The sequence below is a fragment of the Arachis hypogaea genome, chromosome 20 (assembly GCF_003086295.3).
Source record: "Arachis hypogaea cultivar Tifrunner chromosome 20, arahy.Tifrunner.gnm2.J5K5, whole genome shotgun sequence".
Taxonomy (NCBI): domain Eukaryota; kingdom Viridiplantae; phylum Streptophyta; class Magnoliopsida; order Fabales; family Fabaceae; genus Arachis; species Arachis hypogaea.
In genome coordinates, this window is record NC_092055.1 from 112,550,596 (window position 1) to 112,572,782 (window position 22,187).

The 22,187-nt window shown below is 38.1% G+C and overlaps 1 long non-coding RNA gene and 1 other non-coding gene across 2 annotated transcripts in view; both read left to right on the plus strand.

The window, feature by feature from the left end:
* LOC112786841 (uncharacterized) overlaps positions 1–22,187 on the plus strand; it is a 43,392-nt gene that overhangs the window by 14,369 nt on the left and 6,836 nt on the right. The window lies entirely within an intron of this gene.
* On the plus strand, positions 12,140–12,247 carry LOC112787164 (small nucleolar RNA R71). Its single transcript, XR_003194593.1, has one exon. It is a non-coding gene; the product is annotated as a small nucleolar RNA R71 (small nucleolar RNA).

Below are 22,187 nucleotides of genomic sequence, written 5' to 3' on the forward strand. Positions count from 1 at the left end.
AGGAACGAAAACTGGGCGGCGCAAGCGACGCGGCCGCTTGGGGCACGCGGTCGCGCAAATTGCGCGTATACTGATTGACGCGATCGCGTTGGTCACGCGGTCGCGTGACCCGTTTCATGCTACTGGCGTGAGGGAAGCCTCGCGCTTGCACAACTCTCTGTTTGAATTTTTATTTTTTTCCAAATCTTGGGTGACGCGATCGCGTGGGGCATGCGATCGCGTGAGTGACCATTAGAAGGATATGACGCGAACGCGTGAGCCATGCATCCGCATGGGAAGAATTGTGCGTTCAGCGTCCATCCAGCACCACTCTAGCACAACTTTCGGTCGTGCACCCTTTTCACGTCGAATTCCAGGGCACGCGACCGCGTGAGTGACGCGGTCGCGTAGGAGGCCAATGTTCCCACCTGACGTGGACACGTCAGCAACGCGATCGCGTGGGGCGATTTGTGCCACGGGCACGCCTCCAGCCACGCTCTCGCGTGACTCTCTGTTCGTTTTATTATTTTCTCCAATTACCTGCGGCGCGGACGTGTCAATGAGGCGGTCGCGTCGTTTTTTTTTTTTTTTTTAAATATAGCTTGAGGTGTTCGGTTCCTGGAAGAACATAGCTGCATGTTCAGAAAATTAGTAAGAACTCAATAAAAATAAAATAACTAAGAAAACTAATACTACGAAAAATAGCTAAGGATACGAATTTATCGGGTTGCCTCCCGACAAGTGCTTCTTTAACGTCACTAGCTTGACGGTCAGTTCTGCTAGTTCAGCAGATGAGTAGACTTCTGGCGGTCAATCTCGCCTCCAAGATAGTGCTTCAACCTCTGGCCATTCACTGTAAATTTTCTGTCAGAATTCACTTCCTGTATCTCCACATGACCATATGGTGAAGCTCTGGTAACCACAAATGGTCCTGACCACCGGGATTTCAGCTTCCCGGGAAAGAATTTGAGCCTTGAATTATATAGAAGCACTCTCTGTCCTGGCTCAAATATTCTGATGGCGATCTTCTTGTCATGCAGTAGCTTGGTTCTCTCCTTATAGAGCTTGGCATTCTCATAAGCCGAATATCTGAATTCATCAAGCTCGTTCAATTGAAGCATCCACTTTATTCCTGCAGCTTCTGAATTAAGATTCAGGTACCTGATTGCCCAGTAAGCCTTGTGCTCCAGCTCAATTGGCAAGTGACAGGCTTTGCCATAAACTAACTGATATGGGGACATGCCAATGGAAGTCTTGTATGCTGTCCGGTATGCCCAGAGAGCATCATCAAGCTTCCAAGACCAGTCATTTCTTGAAACACTGACGGTCTTCTCTAGAATCCTTTTGAGTTCCCTGTTGGAAACTTCAACCTGTCCACTTGTCTGAGGGTGATAGGGGGTTGCCACTTTATGACGGACTCCATATCTATGCAGAAGAGAGTCCAGCTGTCTGTTACAGAAGTGGCTTCCACTATCACTAATGAGTGTCCTTGGGACACCAAACCGGCTAAAGATATATCTCTGAAGAAAGCTCATTACCACCTTGGCATCATTGGTGGGTAGAGCTACAGCTTCCACCCACTTGGACACATAATCAACCGCCACTAGAATATAGTTGTTTGAATGTGAGGGTGGAAAAGGTCCCATGAAATCAATACCCCACACATCTAACAACTCAACCTTAAGAATCCCCTGCTGTGGCATTTCGTGATTGGCAGGGAGATTTGTGGCTTTTGCACATCTGTCACAGTGCTTCACAAAATTTCTTGAATCTCTGAAGAGAGTAGGCCAGTAGAACCCGCTCTGAAGGACCTTTGTAGCTGTCCTTTCACCACAAAAGTGGCCCCCATATTTAGAACCATGACAGTGCCAAAGAATTTGCTGTGTTTCTTCATCTGGGACACATCTCCTGATTATACCATCTGAACATCTTTTAAAAAGGCATGGTTTCTCCCAGATGTAATACTTGGCATCTGTTAATAGCTTCTTTACTTGTTGCCTGCTGTACTCTCTTGGGATAAAATTCATGGCCTTATAATTTGTAATGTCTGCAAACCATGGAGCCTGTTGAATGAGGAACAATTGCTCATCCGGAAATATCTCAGTCAAAGCTGTGGGTGGTTGCACTCTTGCTTCAGGCTCAATTCTAGAGAGATGGTCAGCCACTTGATTTTCTGACCCTTTCCTGTCTTTTATTTCAATATCAAACTCCTGAAGGAGCAACACCCATTTGATTAATCTTGGTTTAGAATCCTGCTTGGTTAGAAGGTACTTCAAAGCAGCATGGTCAGTATAAACAATAACCTTAGAACCAAGTAAATAGGATCTAAACTTATCAACAGCATACACAACAGCTAATAATTCCTTTTCTGTAGTTGTGTAATTCTTTTGAGCATCATTTAACACACGACTGGCATAATAAATGACATGTACAAGCTTACCATGCCTTTGTCCTAAAATAGCTCCTATAGCAAAATCACTAGCATCACACATTAATTCAAATGGTAAATCCCAGTCAGGGGGAGCTATAATGGGAGCAGAGGTAAGGTTTGCCTTCAGAGTTTCAAAAGCATGCAGATAATCAGAATCAAAAACAAAAGGAACATCAACAACCAACAGGTTGCTCAATAGTTTAGCAATTTTAGAAAAATCCTTTATAAATCTTCCATAAAATCCTGCATGACCCAAAAAACTCCTAATTACCTTAACATTAGTTGGTGGTGGTAATTTTTCAATTACCTCCACCTTTGCTCTGTCAACCTCAATTCCCTTACTTGAAATCCAGTGTCCAAGAACAATGCCTTCTGTAACCATAAAATGGCATTTTTTCCAATTTAAAACAAAGTTTGATTCTTGACACCGTTTCAAGACAAGAGATAAATGTTTAAGGTAGGATTTAAAAGAATTTCCAAAAACAGAAAAGTCATCCATAAATATCTCAATAAACTTTTCAACCATATCAGAAAAAATTGAAAGCATACACCTCTGAAAAGTTGCTGGAGTATTGCAGAGTCCGAATGGCATTCTCCTATAGGCAAATACGGTAAAGGGGCATGTGAATGCTGTCTTCTCTTAATCTTGAGGGTCCACTGTAATTTGATTATATCCAGAATATCCATCTAGAAAACAATAAAAAGCATGACCGGCTAACCTCTCAAGCATCTGATCAATGAAAGGGAGGGGGAAATGATCGTTCCTTGTAGCAGTGTTGAGCCTCCTGTAATCTATGCACATTCTCCATCCTGTGACTGTTCTTGTAGGAATAAGCTCATTCTTTTCATTCTTGATCACTGTCATCCCTCCTTTCTTGGGAACTACCTGCACAGGACTTACCCAAGGACTGTCAGAAATAGGGTAAATAATACCTGCTTCCCATAACTTCATTACCTCTTTTTGGACCACCTCTTTCATAGTTGGATTGAGTCTCCTTTGTGGTTGTACAACTGGTTTAGCATCATCTTCAAGACGGATTTTGTGCATACACTTGGTTGGACTAATCCCCTTCAAATCACTAATGGTCCACCCAAGAACTGTTTTATGACTCTTGAGCACTGAAACAGGTGCCTCTTCTTCTTCAGGCTTTAGAGAAGAGCTAATAATCACTGGGTATGAATCATTTTCACCCAAGAACACATATTTCAGAGAAGGAGGTAAATGTTTGAGCTCAAGCTTGGGGGCTTCCTTCTCTTTTATAGGCGTGTTCATCAGCTCCTTTTGGGGTGGTGAATTATCAACTTCAACTAATTCACACTCAGAAATAGGATCCAGAACATCATTAAGTACCTCAGTTTCCAGTACTTCTTGAACAAGTGGTTCAATAACATCTATTTTCATACACCCCTCAGAATCATTGGGATGCTTGAGGTCTTCAAAAACATTTAAGACCACTTGTTCTTCATTGACCCTCAGGGTTAATTCACCTTTTTGCACATTTATCAGAGCTCTACCTGTAGCTAAAAAGGGTCTACCAAGTATAATAGAGGGTTTTACCTCCTCTTCTATGTCTAATAGAACAAAATCAACAGGGAAAATAAATGGTCCTACTTTAACAAGTAAATCTTCAACCACACCCACAGGTAATTTAATAGAAAGATCAGCAAGTTGAAGAGAAATACGAGTGGGTTTTACCTCCTCAATTTGAAGCTTTTTCATCACTGAAAGTGGCATGAGGTTGATGCTAGCTCCAAGATCACATAAAGCTCTCTGAATGCCGACTTCTCCAATGGTGCAAGGAATGATAAAGCTCCCTGGGTCTGGCATCTTCTCAGGAAGGGTGTGTTGAATAATAGCACTGCATTCCTTGGTTAGCACCACTGTTTCTTGTTCCTTCCAATTCCTCTTGTGGGTCAACAATTCTTTCATAAATTTAGCATAGAGAGGCATTTGCTCCAGAGCCTCTGCAAAAAGGATGTTGATCTGCAGCTTCTTGAAGACATCTAAAAATTTAGAGAATTATTTTTCTTTGGACGCCTTCTGAAGCCTCTGAGGATATGGAATTTTTGGCTTGTATTCTGGGGCCTTTGGTAAAGTGGGATAAGTGTCAAGAGAGTCAGGAAATGGGTTGTCTGCACGTTTAGGAGGGGCGTGCTCTATTTCTTCCTTCTTCTCCTCTGGAGCTTCCTTTTCAACTAGATCTTCATTGACCTTAGTCTCAGAACCAGCTACCTTACCACTTCTCAATTGAATGGCCTTGCAATCTTCTCTTGGGTTCACCACTGTATCACCAGGGAATGTATTTGAAGACCTTTCAGGTAATTGCTTGCTCATTTGACCCATTTACACCTCCAAGTTTCTAATGGAGGCTCTAGTTTCTTGTATGAAATTCATCATCATCTCCCATTTAGAATCTTCTTGGGATTTTGAATTTGTTTGCTGAGGTGGTTGTTGTTGCTGTGACTGAAATTGGCGGTTATTATAGTTGTTCTGTTGAAAACCGCCCTGAGAACTATTGTTGAAGTTCTGAGGTCTCTGAGGTTGATCTCTCCACCCAAAATTTGGGTGATTCCTCCATCCCTGGTTGTATGTCTTAGAATATGGATCATTGTTAGGATTTCTAGGAGCACTTCCCATGTAATTCACCTGTTCAGAAGAAGGTTGAGCATAATCATAATTATCATTTTGCATAATGTTACCTGTCATGTCATAGGAGGTATCTTGGGGTGGATTTTGAGTGTTGATAGCTGAGACTTGCATGCCACCCATCTGTTGAGTAAGTAGATTTATCTGCTGAGACATAAGCTTGTTCTGAGCAAGAAGAGCATTAATAGCGTCTACTTCCAACACGCCTCTCTTCTGAGTGGCCCCAGAGTTCACAGGATTCCTGTTAGATGTGTATAAATATTGGTTGCTTGCAACCAATTCAATCAGCTCAATAGTCTCTTCTAGTGTCTTCTTCTTATGCAATGAACTGCCTGCAGAAGTGTCTAGGCTCATCTTTGACATCTCTCCTAAGCCTTCATAAAAGATATCCAGTTGGGTCCACTTGGAGAACATGTCAGGAGGGCATTGCCTAGTCAGTAGCTTGTATCTCTCCCAAGCTTCATGGTGCGCAGAAATTGTGATTACACCTTGATTATGTAAATTTCATTGCTCTTTCTTTCCCTGGTAATGGCACCAAAAATATGATGCCAATACCATGGTTCACAACTTCGCACAACTAACCAGCAAGTGCACTGGGTCGTCCAAGTAATACCTTACGTGAGTAAGGGTCGAATCCCACGGAGATTGTTGGTATGAAGCAAGCTATGGTCACCTTGTAAATCTTAGTCAGGCAGAAATAAAATAGTAATGGGGTTTTCGAAATGTATTAATAAAATAAGGATAGAAATACTTATGTAAATCATTGGTGAGAATTTCAGATAAGCGTATGGAGATGCAATCGTTCCTCTGAACCTCTGCTTTCCCGCTGTCTTCATCCAATCAGTCTTACTCCTTTCCATGGCTGGCTTTAAGCAAGGGCATCACCGTTGTCAGTGGCTACATCCTCTCCTCTTGTGAAAATGGTCCAAATGCTCTGTCATAGCACGGCTAATCATCTGAGGTTCTCGATCATGCTGGAATAGGATTCACCCTCCTTTTGCGTCTGTCACTACGCCCAGCACTCGCGAGTTTGAAGCTCGTCACAGTCATTCAATCATTGAATCCTACTCGGAATACCACAGACAATGTTTAGACTTTCCGGATTCTCTTGAATGCCGCCATCATTCTAGCTTACACCACGAAGATTCTGATTAAGAGATCTAAGAGATACTCATTCAATCTAATGTAGAGCAGAAGTGGTTGTCAGGCACGCGTTCATAGGGAATGATGATGATTGTCACGTTCATCACATTCAGATTGAAGTGCGAATGAATATCTTAGAAGCGAAATAAGATGAATTGAATAGAAGAACAGTAGTACTTTGCATTAATCTTTGAGGAACAGCAGAGCTCCACACCTTAATCTAGGGAGTGTAGAAACTCTACCGTTGAAAATACATAAGTGAAAGGTCCAGGCATGGCCGAATGGCCAGCCCCTCTGATCTAAGAACCAGGCGTCCAAAGATGATTCCAAAGATTCCAAGATGTCTAGTACAATAGTAAAAAGTCCTATTTATAATAAACTAGCTACTAGGGTTTACAGAAGTAAGTAATTGATGCATAAATCCACTTCCGGGGCCCACATGGTGTGTGCTTGGGCTGAGCTTGAGTGTTACACGTGTAGAGGTCATTCCTGGAGTTGAACGCCAGTTTTGGTGCTAGTTTGGGCGTTGAACACCACTTTGCAACTTGTTTCTGGCGCTGGACGCCAGAATTGGGCAGAGAGCTGGCGTTGAACGCCAGTTTGCGTCGTCTAAACTTGGGCAAAGTATGGACTATTACATATTGCTGGAAAGCCCTAGATGTCTACTTTCTAAAGAAATTAGAAGCGCGCCATTTTGAGTTCTGTAGCTCCAGAAAATCCATTTTGAGTGCAGGGAGGTCAGAATCCAACAACATCAGCAGTCCTTCTTCAACCTCTGAATCTGATTTTTGCTCAAGTCCCTCAATTTCAGCCAGAAAATACCTGAAATCACAGAAAAACACACAAACTCATAGTAAAGTCCAGAAATGTGAATTTAACATAAAAACTAATGAAAACATCCCTGAAAGTAACTAGATTCTACTAAAAACAGACTAAAAACAATGCCAAAAAGCGTATAAATTATCCGCTCATCACAACACCAAACTTAAATTGTTGCTTGTCCCCAAGCAACTGAAAATCAAATAGGATAAAAAGAAGAGAATATACTATAAATTCCAAACTATCAATGAAACATAGCTCCAATTAAATGAGCGGGACTTATAGCTTTTTGCCTCTTGAATAGTTTTGGCGTCTCACTTTATCCATTGAAGTTCAGAATGATTGGCATCTATAGGAACTCAGAGTTCAGATAGTGTTATTGATTCTCCTAGTTCAGTATGATGATTCTTGAACACAGCTATTTTATGAGTCTTGGCCGTGGCCCTAAGCACTTTGTTTTCCAGTATTACCACCGGATACATAAATGCCACAGACACATAATTGGGTGAACCTTTTCAGATTGTGACTCAGCTTTGCTAAAGTCCCCAATTAGAGGTGTCCAGGGTTCTTAAGCACACTCTTTTTTTGCTTTGGACCTTGACTTTAACCGCTCAGTCTCAAGTTTTCACTTGACACCTACACGCCACAAGCACATGGTTAGGGACAGCTTGGTTTAGCCGCTTAGACCAGGATTTTATTCCTTTAGGCCCTCCTATCCACTGATGCTCAAAGCCTTGGGATCCTTTTTATTTGCCCTTGACTTTTGGTTTTAAGGGTTATTGGCTTTTTGCTCTTGCCTCTTGGTTTTAAGAGCTTTTGGCTTTTTCTGCTTGCTTTTTCTTTTTCTTTCTATTTTTTTTCTGCAAGCTTTGTTCTTTGCTGCTTTTTCTTGCTTCAAGAATCATTTTTATGATTTTCAGATTATCAAATAACATATCTCCTAGTCATCATTCTTTCAAGAGCCAACATATTTAACATTCTTAAACAACAACTTCAAAAGACATATGCACTGTTCAAGCATTCATTCAGAAAACAAGAAGCATTGTCACCACATCAATATAATTAAACTAAGTTCAAGGATAAATTCGAAACTCATGTACTTCTTGTTCTTTTGAATTAAAACAATTTTTATTTAAAAGAGGTGATGGATTTATAGGACATTCATAACTTTAAGACAAAGTTACTAACTACTAATGATCATGTAGTGAAGGCACAAACATAGATAAGCACATAACATAGAAAACGAAAAACAGAAGAAATAAGAACAAGGAATGAATCCACCTTAGTGATGGTGGCGTTTCCTTCTTGAGGAACCAATGATGTCTTTGAGCTCTTCTATGTCTCTTCCTTGTCTTTGTTGTTCCTCCCTCATTGCTTTTTGATCTTCTCTTATTTCATGAAGGATGATGGAGTGCTCTTGATGTTCCACCCTTAGTTGTCCCATATGGGAACTTAATTCTCCTAGGGAGGTGTTGATTTGCTCCCAATAGTTTTGTGGAGGAAAATGCATTTGAGGCATCTCCGGGATCTCATGGTGATGAGCTTCATACTCCTCTTGAGTTCCATGAATGGGCTCTCTTGCTTGCTCCATCTTTTTCTTAGTGATGGGCTTCTGTTCCTTAATGGGAATGTCTCCTTCTATGAAAGCTCCAGCTAAGTAACATAGATGGCAAATAAGATGAGGAAATGCTAGCCTTGCCATGGGGGATAACTTTTCGGCTATTTTGTAGAGTTTATTAGAGATGGCTTCATGAACTTCTATTTCCTCTCCAATCATGATGCTATGAATCATGATGGCCCGATCCACAGTAACTTCAGATCGGTTGCAAGTGGGAATGATGGAGCATTGGATGAATTCCAACCATCCTCTAGCCACAGGCTTGAGGTCCAATCTTCTTAGTTGAACCGACTTGCCTTTGGAGTCAATCTTCCATTGAGCTCCTTCCACACATATGTCCATAAGGACGTGGTCCAACCTTTGATCAAAGTTGACTCTTCTTGTGTAGGGGCATGCGTTCTCTTCCATGTTTGGCAAGTTGAACGCCAACCTCACATTCTCCGGACTAAAATCTAAGTATTTTCCCCGAACCATTGTAACATAGTTCTTTGGATCCGGGTTCTTACTTTGATCATGGTTCTTGGTGATCCATGCATTGGCATAGAACTCTTGAACTATTAGGATGCCGACTTGTTGGATGGGATTTGTTAGAACTTCCCAACCTCTTCTTTGAATTTCATGTCGGATCTCTGGATACTCATTTCTTTTGAGTTTGAAAGGGACCTCGGGGATCACCTTCTTCTTGGCCACAACATCATAGAAGTGGTCTTGATGGGCTTTGGAGATGAACCTTTCCATCTCCCATGACTCGGAGGTGGAAGCTTTTGTCTTCCCTTTTCCTTTTCTAGAGGATTCTCCGGTCTTAGGTGGCATCAATGGTAATGGAAAAACAAAAAGCTTATGCTTTTACCACACCAAACTTATAATTTTGCTCGCCCTCGAGCAAGAGAAGAAAGAATAGATGAAGAAGAAGAAGAAATAGAGGAGAGGAAGAAGGGGTTGTGTTTCGGCCAAGAAGAGAAGAGAGGGTTGTGTTGTGTTAAAATGAGGAAGAATGGAGGGCTATATATAGGGAAGGGAGGGGGGTGAAGGTTCGGCCATTTAGGGTGGGTTTGGGTGGGAAATTGATTTTGAATTTCGAAGGTAGGTGGAGTTTATGAGGTAGGTTTATGGGGAAGAGTGGATGGATGTGAGTGGTAAAGAGGTGATGGGGAAGAGAGATTGAGGTGATTGGTGAAGGGTTTTGGGGAAGAGTGTTTATGGGATTGTGTGAAAGAGGGGTAAGAAGAAGTGAGTGGAGGTAGGTGGCGATCCTGTGGGGTCCACAGATCCTGAGGTGATTCTGTGGGGTCCACAGATCCTGAGGTGTTCAAGGATTTACAACCTTGCACCAAATTAGGCATGTAAAATGCCCTTGCACACAACTCTGGGCGTTCAGCGCCAGGTTGGTGCCCATTTTGGGCGTTCAACGCCCATTTGTTGCCCATTTCTGGCGTTGAACGCCAGAACCATGCTTGTTCTGGGCGTTCAGCGCCAGCTCTTCTCCAGGGTGCAATTCTGGTGTTCAGCGCCCAGATGATGCCCATTTTGGGAGTTCAGCGCCCAGATACTGCCCATTTTGGGCGTTCAGCGCCAGAGCCATGCTCTGTTCTGATGTTGAACGCCAGGCAGATGCTTTCTCCAGGGTGTGATTTTTGTTCTGCTGTTTTTGATTCCGTTTTCAATTTTTATATTTATTTTGTGACTCCTCATGATCATGAACCTATAAAGACATATAACTAAGAAAAATATAGTTAGATAAATAAAAATTAGGTTGCCTCCCAACAAGCGCTTCTTTAATGTCAATAGCTTGACAGTGGGCTCTCATGGAGCCTCACAGATGTGCAGAGCTTTGTTGAGACCTCCCGACACCAAACTTAGAGTTTGGATATGGGGGTTTGATACCAAACTTAGAGTTTGGTTGTGGCCTCCCAACACCAAACTTAGAGTTTGACTGTGGGGGCTTTGGTTGACTCTGCTTTGAGAGAAGCTTTTTCTGCTTCCTCTCCATGGATGCAGAGAGAGATCCTTGAGTTGTAAACACAAGGTTGTCCTTATTTAATTGAAGGATCAATTCTCCTCTGTCCACATCAATCACAGCTCTTGTTGTGGCTAGGAAAGGTCTTCCTAGGATGATGGATTCATTATCTTCCTTTCCAGTATCCAGGACTATGAAATCAGTAGGGATGTAAAGGCCTTCAACCTTTACTAACACATCCTCTACTTGTCCATAAGCCTGTTTTCTTGAATTGTCTGCCATCTCTAATGAGATTTTAGCAGCTTGCACCCCATAGATTCCCAGTTTCTCTATTACAGAGAGGGGCATGAGGTTTATTCCTGAACCAAGGTCACACAGAGCCTTAAAGATCATGGTGCCTATGGTACAAGGTATTATGAACTTTCCAGGATCCTGTCTCTTCTGAGGCAGTGTCAGTTGATCCAGATCACTTAGTTCATTGGTGAACAAGGGAGGTTCATCTTCCCAAGTTTCAATGCCAAATAATTTGGAATTTAGCTTCATGATTGCACCAAGAAACTTGGCAGTTTGCTCTTCAGTGGCATCCTCATTCTCTTCAGAAGAGGAATACTCATCAGAGCTCATGAATGGCATAAGGAGGTTCAATGGAATCTCTATGGTCTCTAGATGAGTCTCAGATTCCTTTGGTTCCTCAGAGGAAAACTCCTTATTGAGCACTGGACGTCCCAGGAGGTCTTCCTCCTTGGGATTCACGTCCTCTCCTTCCCTTACAGGTTCGTCCATGGTGCTTATGTCAATGGCTTTGCACTCTCCTTTTGGCTTCTCTTCTGTATTGCTTGGGAGAGTACTAGGAGGGATTTCAGTGATCCTTTTACTCAGCTGGCCCACTTGTGCTTCCAAATTTCTAATGGAAGACCTTGTTTCATTCATGAAACTCACAGTGGCCTTAGATAGATCAGAGACTAAATTTGCTAAGCTAGATGGATTCTGCTCAGAATTCTCTGTCTGTTGCTGAGTGGATGATGGAAAAGGCTTGCTATTGCTAAACCTGTATCTTCCACTATTATTAAAGCCTTGTTGAGGCTTTTGTTGATCCTTCCATGAGAGATTTGGATGATTTCTCCATGATGGATTATAGGTGTTTCCATAAGGTTTACCTAAGTAATTCACCTCTGCTATTGCAGGGTTTTCAGGATCATAGGCCTCTTCTTCAGAAGGTGCCTCTTGAGTACTGTTGGATGCAGCTTGCATTCCATTCAGACTCTGAGAAATCATATTGACTTGCTGAGTCAATATTTTGTTCTGAGCCAATATGGCATTCAGAGTATCAACTTCAAGAACTCCCTTCTTCATAGGCGTCCCATTACTCACAGGATTCCTCTCAGAAGTGTACATGAACTGGTTATTAGCAACCATGTCAATGAGTTCTTGAGCTTCTGCAGGCGTTTTCTTTAGGTGAATGGATCCACCTGCAGAAGTATCCAATGACATCTTTGATAGCTCATATAAACCATCATAGAATATATCCAGGATGGTCCATTCTGAAAGCATGTCAGAAGGACACTTTTTGGTCAACTGTTTGTATCTTTCCCAAGCTTCATAGAGGGATTCACCATCTTTTTGTTTGAAGGTTTGAACATCCACTCTAAGCTTGCTCAGCTTTTGAGGAGGAAAGAACTTGGCTAAGAAAGCCGTGACCAGCTTATCCCAAGAGTTCAGGCTGTCTTTAGGTTGAGAGTCCAACCATATTCTAGCTCTGTCTCTTACAGCAAAAGGGAAAAGTATGAGCCTGTAGACTTTAGGATCTACTCCATTAGTCTTAACAGTATCACAGATCTGCAAGAATTCAGTTAAGAACTGAAAAGGATCTTCAGATGGAAGTCCATGAAACTTGCAGTTCTGCTGCATCAGAGAAACTAGCTGAGGTTTCAGCTCAAAATTGTTTCCTCCAATGGTAGGAATGGAGATGCTTCTTCCATGTAAATTGGAATTAGGTGCAGTAAAGTCACCAAGCATCCTCCTTGCATTATTGTTGTTGGGTTCGGCTGCCATCTCCTTTACTTGTTCGAAATTTTCAATAAGGTTGTCTCTAGATTGTTGTAATTTAGCTTCTTTTAGTTTCCTCTTAAGAGTCCTTTCAGGTTCTGGATCAGCTTCAACAAGAATGCCTTTTTCCTTGTTCCTGCTCATAAGAAAGAGAAGAGAACAAGAAAAGAAGAGGAATCCTCTATGTCACAGTAAAGAGGTTCCTTATTGTTAGTAGAAGAAAAGAAGAAGAGAAAAATCTGAACTCAGAAAGAGAGAGAGAGGGTTCGGATTTTTGGTGGGTGAGGGAGAGATGTTAGTAGATGAATAAATAAATAGAATAAGATGAGAGAGGAAAATTTCGAAAATAATTTTTGAAAAAGAGTTAATGATTTTCGAAAATAGTTTTAGAAAAAGGTTAGTAATTTTCGAAAATTTTTAAAATGAAAGATTAAAATAATTAGTTAATTAAAAAGAATTTTTGAAAAAGAGGGAGATATTTTCGAAAATTAGAGAGAGAGAGGGAGTTAGTTAGGTGGTTTTGAAAAAGATAAAAAACAAACAAAAAGTTAGTTAGTTAGTTGAAACAAATTTTGAAAAGAGAAGAAGTTAGGAAGTTAGAAAAGATATTTTGAAATCAAATTTTTGAAAAAGGTAAGATAAGAAGATATTTTTGAAAAGATATGATAGAAATTAGTTTTTAAAAAGATTTGATTTTTAAAATCACAATTAATGACTTGATTCACAAGAAATCACAAGATATGATTCTAGAACTTAAAGTTTGAATCTTTCTTAATAAGTAAGTAACAAACTTGAAATTTTTGAATCAAAACATTAATTGATGATGTTATTTTCGAAAATTAGGAGATAAAGATAAGAAAAAGATTTTTGAAAAATATTTTTAAAATTTTCGAAAATAACTAAGAAAATGAAAAAGATTTGATTTTTGAAAAAGATAAGATTTTTAAATTGAAAATTTGATTTGACTCATAAAAACAACTAGATTTTAAAAATTTTTAAAAAAGTCAAATCTAATTTTCGAAATTTTAAGAGAGAAAAAGGGAAAGATATTTTTTTGATTTTTGAATTTTTTTATGATGAGAGAGAAAAACACTAAAATGATGCAATGCATGAAATTTTTAGATCAAAACAATGAATGCATGCAAGAATGCTATGAATGTCAAGATGAACATCAAGAACACTATGAAGATCATGATGAACATCAAGAACACATTTTTGAAAAATTTTTAATGCAAAGAAAACATGCAAGACACCAAACTTAGAATTCTTTAATGCTTAGGCACTAAGAATTGAAGAATGCATATGAAAAACAAGAAAAGACACAAAATATGCAAATGCAAAGATCAAACAAGAAGACTTACCAAGAACAACTTGAAGATCATGAAGAACACTATGAATGCAAGAAAATTTTCGAAAAAATGCAAGATGAAGATGCAATTGTCACCAAACTTATAACATGACTCAAGACTCAAACAAGAAATATTTTTTATTTTTATGATTTTATGATTTTTTTTTCGAAAATCATTTTGAAAAAAAAAGAAAAATAGGGATTCAAAATTTTTAATATGAATTCCAGGAATCTTATGCTCTAAAGCTCCAATCTGAGGGTTAGACATGGCTTAATAGCCAGTCAAGCTTTAGAATGGATTTACATCCATTGAGGTGATTAGTTGAAGACCAATCCCAAAGGAGTTTGGGTATGGCTTTTCAGCCAGATAGGATTCAACATGTTACCATGAAACTCTAGAATTCATTCTTGAAAGTTTTGAAGCTATAGAATAATTTATTTTTGAAAACATTATTTTTATTATTGTTTTTTTTCGAAAACAAAAGAAAAATTTTTGAAAGATTTTTGAAAAATTTTTTTGAAAACAAAACAAAAAGAAAATTACCTAATCTGAGCAACAAGATAAACCGTCAGTTGTCCAAACTCGAACAATCCCCGGCAATGGCGCCAAAAACTTGGTGCGCAGAAATTGTGATTACACCTTGATTATGTAAATTTCATTGCTCTTTCTTTCCCTGGTAATGGAGCCAAAAACATGATGCCAATACCATGGTTCACAACTTCGCACAACTAACCAGCAAGTGCACTGGGTCGTCCAAGTAATACCTTACGTGAGTAAGGGTCGAATCCCACGGAGATTGTTGGTATGAAGCAAGCTATGGTCACCTTGTAAATCTCAGTCAGGAAGAAATAAAATAGTAATGGGGTTTTCGAAATGTATTAATAAAATAAGGATAGAAATACTTATGTAAATCATTGGTGAGAATTTCAGATAAGCGTATGGAGATGGAATCGTTCCTCTGAACCTCTGCTTTCCTGCTGTCTTCATCCAATCAGTCTTACTCCTTTCTATGGCTGGCTTTATGCAAGGGCATCACCGTTGTCAGTGGCTACATCCCCTTCTCTTGTGAAAATGGTCCAAATGCTCTGTCACAGCACGGCTAATCATCTGAGGTTCCCGATCATACTGGAATAGGATTCACCCTCCTTTTGCGTCTGTCACTACGCCCAGCACTCGCGAGTTTGAAGCTCGTCACAGTCATTCAATCATTGAATCCTACTCGGAATACCACAGACAAAGTTTAGACTTTCCGGATTCTCTTGAATGCCGCCATCATTCTAGCTTACACCACGAAGATTCTGATTAAGAGATCTAAGAGATACTCATTCAATCTAATGTAGAACGAAAGTGGTTGTCAGGCACGCGTTCATAGGGAATGATGATGATTGTCACGTTCATCACATTCAGATTGAAGTGCGAATGAATATCTTAGAAGCGAAATAAGATGAATTGAATAGAAGAACAGTAGTACTTTGCATTAATCTTTGAGGAACAGCAGAGCTCCACACCTTAATCTAGGAAGTGTAGAAACTCTACCGTTGAAAATACATAAGTGAAAGGTCCAGGCATGGCCGAATGGCCAGCCCCTCTGATCTAAGAACCAGCTGTCCAAAGATGATTCCAAAGATTCCAAGATGTCTAGTACAATAGTAAAAAGTCCTATTTATAATAAACTAGCTACTAGGGTTTACAGAAGTAAGTAATTGATGCATAAATCCACTTCCGGGTCCCACTTGGTGTGTGCTTGGGCTGAGCTTGAGTGTTACACGTGTAGAGGTCATTCCTGGAGTTGAACGCCAGTTTTGGTGCCAGTTTGGGCGTTGAACTCCACTTTGCAACTTGTTTCTGGCGCTGGACGCCAGAATTGGACATAGAGCTGGCGTTGAACACCAGTTTGCGTCATCTAAACTTGAGCAAAGTATGGACTATTATATATTGTTGGAAAGCCCTGGATGTCTACTTTCCAATGCAATTGAAAGCGCGCCATTTTGAGTTCTGTAGCTCCAGAAAATCCATTTTGAGTGCAGGGAGGTCAGAATCCAACAGCATCAGCAGTCCTTCTTCAACCTCTGAATTTGATTTTGCTCAAGTCCCTCAATTTCAGCCAGAAAATACCTGAAATCACAGAAAAACACACAAACTCATAGTAAAGTCCAGAAATATTAATTTAACATAAAAACTAATGAAAACATGCCTGAAAGTAACTAGATTCTACTAAAAACATACTAAAAACAATGCTAAAAAGCGTATAAATTATCCGCTCATCACTTCATAAAGAGTTTCACCGTCCTTCTGCCTGAAGGTCTGAACCTCAAACCTAAGCTTAGTCAGCTTCTTTGGTGGAAAAAATTTAGTGAGAAACTCTGTAACAACCTTTTTCCAAGTATTCAAACTCTCTTTTGATTGAGAATCTAGCCATAGCTTTGCTTTATCCCTCAGAGCAAATGGGAAAAGCATGAGTTTGTACACCTCTGGGTTTACTCCATTTATCTTCATAGTATCACATATCTGCAGAAAATTAGAAATAAATTGATTTGGATCTTCATGAGGAAGTCCATGATACTAGCAGTTTTGTTGCACCAGGGTGACCAATTGTGGCTTCAACTCAAAGTTGTTTGCAGTTATAGGAGGCACCACAATGCTTTTTCCATAGAGATCTGCAGTAGGGGCAGAATAAGAGCCAAGCACTCTTCTCTGCTGATCATCCCCATTCGGATTTACCATATTGGCATTATCATTATTATTTGCCATAGTGGATTCTGCAGCCTTGCAAAGTCTTGCTTGTTGTAAACGTCACCTGAAAGTTCTTTCAGGTTCAGGATCAAAGTCTAAGAGATGTTATTTGTCTCTATTTCTGCGCATACACAAGCAGGAAACAAGAAAAAATGGGACTCTCTATGTCAGAGTGTAGAGAAGTCCCTGTGAGGTAACCTGTGTAAAATAATAAAATAAAAAATACTAAATAAATAAATAACGAAAATTCGAAAATTTAAAAAGAAAAATAAACAGAAAAATTTAAAATAAAATTAACTGAGTGACACCAAACTTAAATTCAGAAATTAAGAAAATAAATCAAAATATATATTTTTATTTTTATTTATTTATTTATTTATTTTTATTTTTTTTAATTAATAAAAATAAAAAAATGAAAAACAAAATAGGGGAGGGGGGATATAAACGAGAAGGAAAAGAAAGTAAATAACGTAAAGGAAAAAAATTAACGTAAAAGAAAAGAAAAAAATTAACTTAAAAAAATGCAAAATAAAAAATAATAAAATAAAATAAAATAAAAAATATAATAATAAAAAAATTATCTAATCTAAGCAATCAAACAACAAATAGTTGTTAATCACAGTCAATCCCTGGCAACGGCGCCAAAAACTTGGAGCGGTAATTTACAACCACACTTACTAACCGGCAAGTGCACCGAGTCGTACCAAGTAATACCCTATGTGAGTAAGGGTCGATCCCACGAGGATTGATGGATTAAGCAACAATAGCGTTTGATAGGCTTAGTTAGACAAACAGAAAAAAGTATTTGAATATTCAATCGTGTAGAAAATAAAATAGTAAAATAAATAAGTTGGGAATAAAATATGGAGAAGGCAGTTAAGGTTTCAGAGTTATCTATTTTCCCGGATTAATTTTTCTTACTAACTATTTTAATCATGTAGGATTTAATTTATGGCAAACTATATGTGACTAGACCCTAATTCCTTAGACCTTCCTAGTCTCCTCTAAAATTCATCAACAGCCAATTCCTTGGTCAATTAATTCCAATTAGAGGGTGATAATCAAATTCCAGTTTATATGCCACAAAAATTCTAATTACACAAAAATAAAAGGATTATATGTCACGTATTCCGTTAAGTCCAAATAATTAAAATTTAGGAGAATATGTTTTCAAGCTGTTGTTCAAGTAAAGAGCTTTTCCAAGTTTTACAGGAACTCAAATAGAAAGAGGGTCATACTTCCGTTCCACCCAAATTTATAAAATAAAGAGCGAAAACAATTCTTAAATTATAAATTCATACATGAATTAAAATAGAAAAAGCAATAAAATTAATCCATAGACAGAGCTCCTAACCTTAACAGTGGAGGTTTAGTTACTCATAGAAAAGAGAGAAAATTAGGATTGTCAATTATGTTCCCCTGATGGGATGAGGTGGAATCTCCCCTGGACCTCTCCAAAGGAAGGAAAGCTTCCTCCTTTTATAACTAATCATAATAAATTTAAAATCTAATATCTAAAACTAAAAATTAAAATAATATCTTTTCCTAGAATTAAAATTTGAATTTAAATTTGAATTAATTTAAATAATCAAATCTTCAATGGATGGATGGGGACCACTTGAATTGTCCATGCTGCAGCTTCTAATCTGTGTTTTATGGGCTAGAAACTGGGTCAAAATAGCCCAGAAATCGCCCCCAGCATTTTTCTGCACGTGGCGCATGTGACGCGTCCGCGTCGTCCACACGTTCGCGTCATTTGTGCAGATTCCAGTCCACGCGTTCGCGTCGGGCACGCGATCGTGTCATTGCGATGTCCTCCATTCTGCGCGGTCGCGTGAGCCATGTGTCCGCGTCGGTATTCGCTGGTCATCTCTTTGACTTCTTCTCTTTCTCTGCAGAAACTCCATCAAATTCCGCTAAATGCTACCTAAAATAAACAGTATTGTACAAAACTCAAAATAGCATCCATAGTGGCTAAAATATAATTAATTCTTAATTAAATTCAATAATTTAGATGCAAATTCACTAGGAAAAGATTGACAAGATGCTCACGCATCAAGAATCACAAGAGCTCATGTAGAATAAGGCTCATATTCTCCTTCCACCCAGATTCATAAGATTAAGAACGAGAACAACACCTTAGAATTGAATCAAATATTAATTAAAATAGAAGAATAATAATTTTAATCCATAGAAATAAACAGAGCTCCTAACCTTAACCAGGAGGTTTAGTTGGTCATGACTTACAAAGAAAATAGGGTTTTGAAAAGATGCGGGAGGATGAAGATCCTAAAGCTAATTAATCTTCTCCTTTAAGTACTAACCTAATAATAAATGTTAGCCTAAAATATATTATTTTAAAATAAAGATTACAAAGATAAAATAAGATAGAACTAATAAGTGCTAAATCCACTTGGAGGCCAAATTGATTGTGAAACGGACTGTGAAGAACGGATTTCTGCCGGTAAAGAATTTTATGAAAATAATCGCATTGTAAATATAGTTTCTAAACTAACAGAGAATCCTTTCATACAAAAAATTTGGTTGTCACAAGTAACAAAACCCAATAAAATTTTATAACCGAAGTATTTAAACCTCGGGTCGTCTTCTCAAGGAATTGCAGGGAGGTATGATTTATTATTGACTATGGAAAAGGTAGAATTTTGGGTTTTTAAAAGGTTTGAATAAGTAATTTAATTGACAAGAAAAATAAATTAATAATTAATAAAACTCTTGGCAAGGTATGAGAACTGGAATTCCTACCTAGTTATCCTTATCAATGGTGATGAGAATTGGATTTTAATCCCACTTAGTTAAGTCAAGTGGACTAATTAATTTCATCCTCAAGTCCTAGTCTTTCCTTTGGAAAGGCTAGAGTTATTGGAACTCAAATTAATCAGCAACTCCCAATTTCAACCACTGCTTTATTTGATAACTCAAGCGTCACCAATTACTTAACCAGAGCCAAAAGGGAGAAAATATCTAAATTAAATTAAAAGCATTCATATAAATAAAGCAAAGCAAAGTCAAATCTGAAATACCTCAAATTATATTAAATAAAACATTCAAATCTAAATACGAAGAATTCATAAGCCAAATTGGTAACATGAGTCAGATACAAATAAAAGCATTAGAATAAATAAAAATATAAAAGAAATATTGAACCTGAGAAGAAGTTGAAATCCTAAATCCTAATATAAATCCTAATCCTAATCCTATGAGAGAGGAGAGAACCTCTCTCTCTAAAAACTACATCTAAAACCTAAAATTGTGTATTTGAAAGTATGATGTATATGAGTTGTATGGATGCATTCCCCCACTTTATAGCCTCTAATATGAGTTTTCTGAGCCAAAAACTGGGTCAAAAACAGCCCAGAAATCACCCCCAGCGATTTCTGTTACGTTCAGGTGAAGAGGAATGGTAGAATGTATGAAATGCAACCTATCTATATGAATGCAACTACATGATAAGATGTTTCTACCTACTTGGTTAAAAGTAAATAAATCTTTCAAGAACAAATATGAACTGGATTTCACTAATTCAAATCACAAAATAAAGTACAAGTGAACTTGCGGAAGAAAATAGCTCGTGAAAGCCGGGAACAAAGAATCGAGCATCGAACCCTCACTGGAAGTGTATACACTCTAATCACTCATATGTTTAAGGTTCGATTCTCTCAATTCTCTACTAACCTTGCTTTCTAAGGCTTGCTTTTCATCTAACAATCAACAAAAATTTAATGCATAGATACATATATCAAGAGGTCTTTTAAGGGTTGTAATGGGGTTAGGGTCAAGGTAGGATTGTATTTGGCCAAGTGGACTAAAATCTGAATCCTTAATTAACTTAAACTTTTCCAGCTAACTTTAGACAATTCATGTAATCATAATACCACATCTAACTATCCATTAACCATGTTTTCCACATATTCATGCATCCGATTTTGAGTACAGTACATATGCATTGCTTTCACCATTTACTTTTGGGCATTTTGTCCCCTTTTTATTGTTTGCTCTTTTTCTTTTCTTTTTTTCTCTCTTTTATTTTATTTTATTTTATTTTTTTATTTTTTTTATTTTTTTGTTTTGTTTTTCTCAATGCATATGATTAAATTATTGAATGCATGAACATGTCCTAAACATTTCTTTCACATTTCCAGAAAATTCTAACATACTCAATTCTCAAACCAAATGTTTCCAAATCCACTTTTCCCCACACTTAATTCATGAGCACTCTCACTAGTCTAAGCTAACCAAAGATTCAAATTAAGGACATTATTATTTTTCGCTTAGAGTTAATGATGTGCTAAAATAAAGAACAAAGGGGTATAATAGGCTCAAAATTGGTTTGCAAAGGATAATGAAAGGTAAGGCCATATGGGTATGTAAGCTCAGTGAAATAAAGGCCTCAATCATATAAGTGCATGCATACATCAAACCATGAAAATATAGAATCAAGCAAGACAAAGATCACAATTTTAGAGAGAAAAACACACACCAAATAAATAAAATATTGGTTGATAAAATGCAACCAATCAAATAAGCTCAAAATCTCACTGGTTTTATGTGTTCGAGCTTTAAACCATGTTCTAGTATAATATTTCTTCAAACAAGTTTAATAAAAAGTTTTAATTCAAATTAGTGAAATGCTATAAAAAGTTTCTTGAAAAAGAAATTATTACTTTAACCAAGTAGTGGTTAAATGCACAAAATCAAGCAAACATGCAATCAAACATGTAAATGCAACAATGAACTACTATGAAAATTAAAACATTGGTGTTGAGACAGGAAGGTACTAACCCACAGAGATCGGTATCGACCTCCCCACACTTAAAGATTGCACCGTCCTCGGTGCATGCTAAGATGTGCAAGTGGACGGGTTGCTCCAACTGACGCTTTTCTCCAAAGATTGTACAGATGGACTTGTCTGTTACCCCATGTAAAAGTTTTCTATTTCCCTTCCTCGGTGGCCAGCCTGAAAGAAAAGGAAAAAAAAGAAAAAATAACCTAAAAATAAAGATAAGAAAATAAATAAAGTCTGGGTGGGTTAATGCCAAATAATGAGGGTCTCAATTACATGGTAGCTACAACATGCAAGTGAGAAAACAGTAGAAGCATACGGCATATCAATAGTGCAAGAATTGCAACAATGGGGAAGAGGGTGTGGGTAATGCAAAATAGTGTAAGTGCATATCAATGCAAAAGGAATATCAGTATTATAAAAATTAGCATTGACTTATGAATAATAATACCCAATTAGAATAAAACAAGTCATGAAGCACCAGAATAATTCAAAAAGATGTAACAGTTGAATGAGAAAATTGTAACACCAATGAAAAAATAATAATTTTAGAAAAGAAAAGAAAAATATACCCAAAATTAAAATACAATGGATGAAAGTATGAAAATAAATTAAATAAAATAGAATGGAAGTGAAGAGGGATGAGAAGTTAAAAAGTTGAAGT